This window comes from Micromys minutus (genome assembly GCF_963924665.1).
Source record: "Micromys minutus genome assembly, chromosome: 6".
Taxonomy (NCBI): Eukaryota; Metazoa; Chordata; class Mammalia; order Rodentia; family Muridae; genus Micromys; species Micromys minutus.
The window spans coordinates 18,914,313-18,920,560 of record NC_137975.1 but is presented as its reverse complement, the minus strand read 5'-3'; the positions used below and the strand labels follow the sequence as shown (position 1 = coordinate 18,920,560).

Sequence of the window (6,248 nt, the reverse complement as noted above, 5' to 3'; positions counted from 1 at the left end):
CTGGTAAACAGTTTATTCCTAGAAAGTGAACACTCATTATTGCTAGTGATGCAAAGTATATCCTGGCCATTTTATCTTGCAAAGAAAGTTATAAAAAATAGAACACTCATCACTAGGGACCTGCCTGCCTTGCTGGTTGAAATGTAGTGAGGTGGGTGATGATTTATCCTTTTTGGAATCCCATTTATTGGGGCTGGAGAGATGATTCAGTGATTAAGAACATGTACCACTTTTGCAGTATATTGTCTTTAAAGTGCAGGTTCCCAGAACCGACATTGGATGGCTCACAATCACCTTAGCTCCTGTTCCAGAAGACCTAATGGCTTCTCCTGGTTTTGTGGACTCTGCATTCTTATCACAATCTCCCACACAGAGGCACACATCTACACATAATTTAAAATAAAAGTAAATATTTAAGGCATGTTGTATTCTGTAAGAATCCCTTTTAGAGTACATGGAATTCAGTTTAAAGTTTTCAGTGGTTCATTTCTGTCTGGCTGTAGTCAGAGCAGTGGTTCTCCTCAAAGAGCCAAAATGATTCTTTCTCTTGGACCATTCTTTATGTACATTAACACCAACATCAAAAGCGTGGGAACTGGATATATTTTTTGAGAGAGACGTGCATATATTTAATATATATAAAGCTAAGGATAGGGCAGTCCCAAATTCAATAGACATATTTATACAATTCACACAGTAGGCTGAGGACAGGGAAGAGGTTGGAAACCCACACCCAAACATGTACAAAATAACTTACACACAGCAACCCCTTCAAAGGGGGCAGTGCTCTCTGCCGAGCCCCCAGGGCCAGGGGGCACTGAACAGCAGTCCCAGGAGCCCAGCATCGCAGGCCCAGAGCTAGCAGAGTGAAGGGGCACCAGTCCGAAGGACAGAGACCTAGGAGGCCTTGAGGCGGTTGGGGGCAGAGAGCGAGCTCAGCATCTTGTCTACCCTGGTGCAAGCATAACAGAGGCGGCTAGCCAGTTCCTTGCAGCAGCCATATTCCTTCAGAAGGCTCAGGCGGTATGTTTAGAAGTCCCTCTTCTCGTTGATGTAGGTCACCGCTGCCATCAGGGGGCACAGGATAAGTTTGGTGTGGTCCTGGAAGAAATTAATCTGTACAGCGCCATTGCTGAGGTGCAGGGTGATGGCGCTGCACGTGTGGAACCATGTCCGTAGGTAGGGCAGCCGCGCCAGCTCGTCACCTTCCCGGGGTGTGATGTTGGCCCCTGCTTTCAGCGGGGGTTTACTTACGTAATTGCGGAAATAGTTGAGGAGAGTGATCTTCTTCATCAAAGAGTTGGGATGGGAGCTCACGGTGAGGTAGGACTTTGTGCCATAATGCTCTATGTACTGCAGGCTGTCCCCGCCATTGTTGAAGATGAGGCACGTTGAGTCATTAAAGAGCACCCCCACACTTTTGTCACACAGCTGGTACCCAAGGCCAAACTTGTCCGAATAGTCTACCCACCTGCAGAGCCAGAAGATGGGGATGCAAGCAGGATCCTCAGCCTCCTCTTGCTGTACCAGCTCCGCCCAACCCCCCCCCCCGGAGGGCTTGGAGGCGTTGACACTGGTCATCTGCCGTAGCAAGTTACTAAGGTGGCACCAGATGGCCTCATTTGTCTCCAGAATCCCTGATTCCTCTTTATCTTGGACGATCAGGCAGGGGGTCCTCCACACCTTTACTGGGGACTGTGGAGACTTCCTGCTGCTGGGCTGCAGGCTGCTGGGAGCTATTGAAAACCTTGGTAATGTAGCTAGAAGTGAAGAACTTGTCATTGAGCAACTGGTGGTAGGGCCAGCAGTGGGGTCTGTCTGACATATCTTCTGGATAAGGGAGGCAGCCACTCAGTTGAAGTGTTTGGGAATACTATATTCATTTTTCTTGATCCGGAGGTAGGTCTCTTTTAGGCACGAGGTCTCAAAAGGTGGCTTGCCCATTACCAAGGTATACATGATGCGCCCAATGGGCCATACATCCACCTCAAAAACATGTCTCTTCTTGCTCAGCACTGCAGGAGCTATGAAGTTAGGAGTTCCACATAATGTCTCCTTTCGTTCCCCTTCATATTGCACTTGGGTTGCCAGGCCTCGTTCCGGAAGAGTCTGCCCAGCTCGAGGTGCCTGTGAATGACTCGATTGTGGTGCAGGTACCGGCAGCCCAGGACTATCTGCTGCAGTTGCATAGGGGGCCTCTGGCTTGGTCAGCACTTTCCTCCTCCTGTGCAGCTCCAGGAGGGACCTCCTGTGACAGAGTTCTAAAACCACAAGCACAAAGTCGCTGTCCTCAAAAAAGCCATGGAAGTTTATGACATGTTGGTAGGAGAGGCTTCGGTGAATGGAGATCTCCATAAACCTCTTCTCTTTCTGGTGGGGCTTGAGCAGCAAAGACTTAGGCATGGTCTTGCCTGAGAACACCGCTTTTGTGTATGTGTCTGAGATTTCAAAGCATTTGGCGAAGCCTTCTTTACCCAGAAAGTGGCCCCGTACGTACAGCCGCTGGCTGCGTGGGTTCACTAGGACCTTCGGAATCTCTTTCGCCAGTGGGGTGGCCACTGGGACACCGGGAGCTGCATCTCCCGGGACCCCACCTTTCCCGAGGTCAGTTGGTGCTGGAGCCAGGTTTCCAGCTTTGGCTGCTGCATTCATGATGCCAAAGTTGCTCCACGGACCTGGCCTGGTTGTTGCAGAGGGGTGGGAACTGGATATTTACACCCAAAGCTCTAAATGGACTAGACTCCTTTTGGGAGATACAGTTCCTTGGGACTGTGAGAACTGGAAACAGGGAACCATGTCATAGTTGGCCTGTGCCTTGATGTGCCAATGGTTTATGAGACCCTCAGCCTCCAATTTTCCCTCGTTCCACCATGTGTGTGAGTGTGGCTGTGACTTGGCCACCTACTGGCTGCAAAGAGCACTGTGTAGTAGCTGAGGAGATGGCTCAGTTGATAAAGTGCTTACAGTGCATATGTACGAACCCAAGTCCAATCCTCTGAACCCACAAAAATAAAGCCAGATGTGAAGGTGTAGACCCATAATTCCCGTGCTTGGAAGATGAAAACAGGCAGATCACAGGGATCACTGGTCAGCCACAAGAGCTGACTTGGTGAACTCAAGCACCTTGTCTCAAAACATAAGGCAAAGGGCAGGTGAGATAGCTCAGTGGGAAGATCTTCTTCTGCTAAGCCTGATGACTTGTATTTGATCTCCAAGAGTGCAAAGTAGGAGAGAACAGACTCCTGCAAGTGGTCTTTTAATGTTCACATGTACACTCGTGCACAGTAGTGCACACACACACACACACACACACACACACAGACACACACACACACATACACAGCAAACAATGAAGAAATAACCTTTTGGTTCTCCTTGTGACTAAATCCTTGGATTTTTTTCTCTCATGAGCAGAGTATTATCATAGCTCGGGACATGGCAGGATCCAGAAACTCAGTACATCACTATCTCCTAGTCATCTAGGGAGATTCTGGGTTTGAAGTTGCCCTGATGATCCTTGGAATAAACGATGTATTCACTGGCTTCAACCAGCCTATGTACCAATCAGAGTGCAAAGAGGGGAGAGTGCTCCTACTGTAAGAGGAAAAAGAAGATTCAGAGTCTCATAAAAAGGCATGCAAGAAAAGGAGTAGGAACTTCAAAAGCAGGAAGAAGCCAAATGTACTGATTGCGTTGACTGCACTTGTTACGGACCGTTTGCTATTGATTTTCTCATCTCTTTGAAGGCAAAGACCAAAGCTCTCTGAGCTTCCCAAAGTGCCTGTCACCCTACAGAACACATGTCAATGAATGTTTGCACAGCGACTAGATGGATAAGGACACAAACCCCGAAGCAGGGGGCATGGAGTTTGGCTACTTTGAAAAGCTGCAATGGTCACTTTGAACTGTCAGCTTGGCATGGCCTGGCAGCACGTGGTAAGAAATTATCAGCGAGTGATCGTCTAGGTCAGACTAGCCAGTGGGAATATCTGCAGGAGACTATCTTGATTGTCCTAATCACTGTGGGAAGACACAGCCTGAAAGTGGATACCACCATTCCCTGGTTTGGGGTCTTGGGCTGTACAGGGTGTGGAAGCTAGCTGGACACTGAATACACTTGCATTTATTCCTCTCTGCTCTGAAGTCGATGAACTAGTTGCTTCAGGCTCTAGTTCCTGAGACTTTCCTGCCACAATGGGCTGTAAGCAGAAATTGTGAGCCTAAATAAATCCGTTCTCCCATAAGCTGCTTTTTGACAGGGTATTTTATCCTGGCAACAGAAAGGAAATAAGATGCCTAGAAGAATTGGCAGGCACTGCGGAATTGCGGAGAGAGCTTCTGCATGGAAGTCAGTTGAGATGTCAAACTGTGAAACACAAGATATTAAAGAAAAACTGAAGTCTAGAATGCGGGGAATACTCCCATGTCCTTCAACTTCCAGTATAGCATAAAGCTGAGGATGCATCAAGGGACGGGGTAGGGTGCCTCATTGTTCTGTTCCCATCCTTTTTTTTTGATGGAGAATCAAAAATCCATACATATTATCTTCTGATGTCAACCATTAAATTAGACAGAGTAGGGCAGAGAGAGTTAAGGACCAGCGAGGTGCTGGTTTCAGGTATATCCAGTCTTTGACACTGGGGTGGACATGGTCATCTATGCATGCTCCAGAACTGCATAATTGGGCTACTAAAATATTCTTTAAGGAATCTCATGATGGGCTGGGGAGGTAGCACACTGGGTGAAGCACTTACTGTGTGAGCATGAGGAGAGGACCAGGTTCTGAATATCCAGAAAAGTAGAACTCCATGGTGTTTGTCTGTGGCCTCAGTGTGCACGTGTAACCTCAGTCAGTGTTGCATCACAGGAACGAGAGGTAGAGACAGGAAGAAGACTCCCCAGAAGGTGAAAAGTCAAAGATGAGACATGCCTGTAAACAATGTGGGAGTTGAGGGTGGCACTTGACATTGTCCTTTGACCATCACGCATGAGCGGTGACACAAATGTGTCCACATTCACATACAAACTGCATAAACAGACCAACACACAAATGAGATCCACTTGTCTGTTTGTTGAAAGAAAGGAGGGAGAGAGGAATGAGGAGAGAGCGAGAAGGAGAAGAGAGGGGGAAAGAGATTGAGAATGACACACACACACACACACACACACACACACGGCAGTGCTATCATGCTGTGGGTAGTGTGTGCCTGTTTGTGCAGTGTTCCAGGGCGGGTTCAAACACCACGTGTGCTCACCTGGAAATTAGACAGAGCAGGACCAACTGTGTTGGTTTAAACAGAACCCTGCCACCCCGTCTGTTATATCTCAGAGCACAAGTCTTTCATGTTTTCTAAATGAATGCTTTTTTTCCCTTCTTTTCTTTCCTAAATCCACAGATTAAATGGAGGACTGCAACGCTGACCAAAGTCCTTTGTAATTTTTCTGTTGGTCATTCACAAGGTCATTCCCACCTAAGGAAAGGTTTTGTTCTCAAATGGTTGGGTTTTGTTCGTTTGGTTGGTTGGTTGGTTTTTGACAAAACTGATATATAACCAAAGAATAATTCATTGTCTATCTTCTCCAAATCACTGAAATATCCATTTCCTTAAGTGACAATACTTACATACTTGAAGATTCGCTCTAGGTGCTGGTGAGATGACCCAGTGGTTACCAACACCGTAAAACCAGAGGATCACAGGAGATCCAATGTCCTCTTCTAGCCTCGGAGGCCACCCCCACATATTTTACATAAACCTCCACATATGTATATATACCGTCCAGGAACACATTAAAATCTGCTCTTATTTGTCTGGGCTTAATTCCAGTTTTCCTTGTTTCCTTCTTCCTCCCTTTCTTCTTCTTCTTCTTCTTCTTCTTCTTCTTCTTCTTCTTCTTCTTCTTCTTCTTCTTCTTCTTCTTCTTCTTCTTCTTCTTCTTCTTCTTCTTCTTCTTCTTCTTCTTCTTCTTCTTCTTCTTCTCCTTCTTCTTTTTTGTGAAGTTCCATGGTCTGTTTTTCCTAAATGCCTCTCCCTGAAATGTTATTAAAAGGAACAAAAGTAGAGAAGAGGGAAGACGGATATTGAAAACTGAATAATGGGGAAGGCGATGGAAAGGCCCTTTCTTCATGAAGGCTGTGGAAGATTAAGGTTTTAAGTACAGCCACTGATATTTATATAGAACTATGCTAGTTTCTTCTGATTTTTATAGTTATAAATATTTTTTTCAGAAAAAAATAATTCATAATTTTT

The 6,248-nt window shown here is 46.3% G+C and overlaps 1 pseudogene across 1 annotated transcript; it reads right to left on the bottom strand.

Annotated features, from left to right (window-relative positions):
• Window positions 1-897: 897 nt before the first annotated feature.
• On the bottom strand, window positions 898-2,652 carry LOC308421525 (serine/threonine-protein kinase PLK1-like; annotated as a pseudogene). Its single transcript has one exon. The product of its transcript is annotated as a serine/threonine-protein kinase PLK1-like (transcript).
• Between the last annotated feature and the right edge of the window lie 3,596 nt (window positions 2,653-6,248).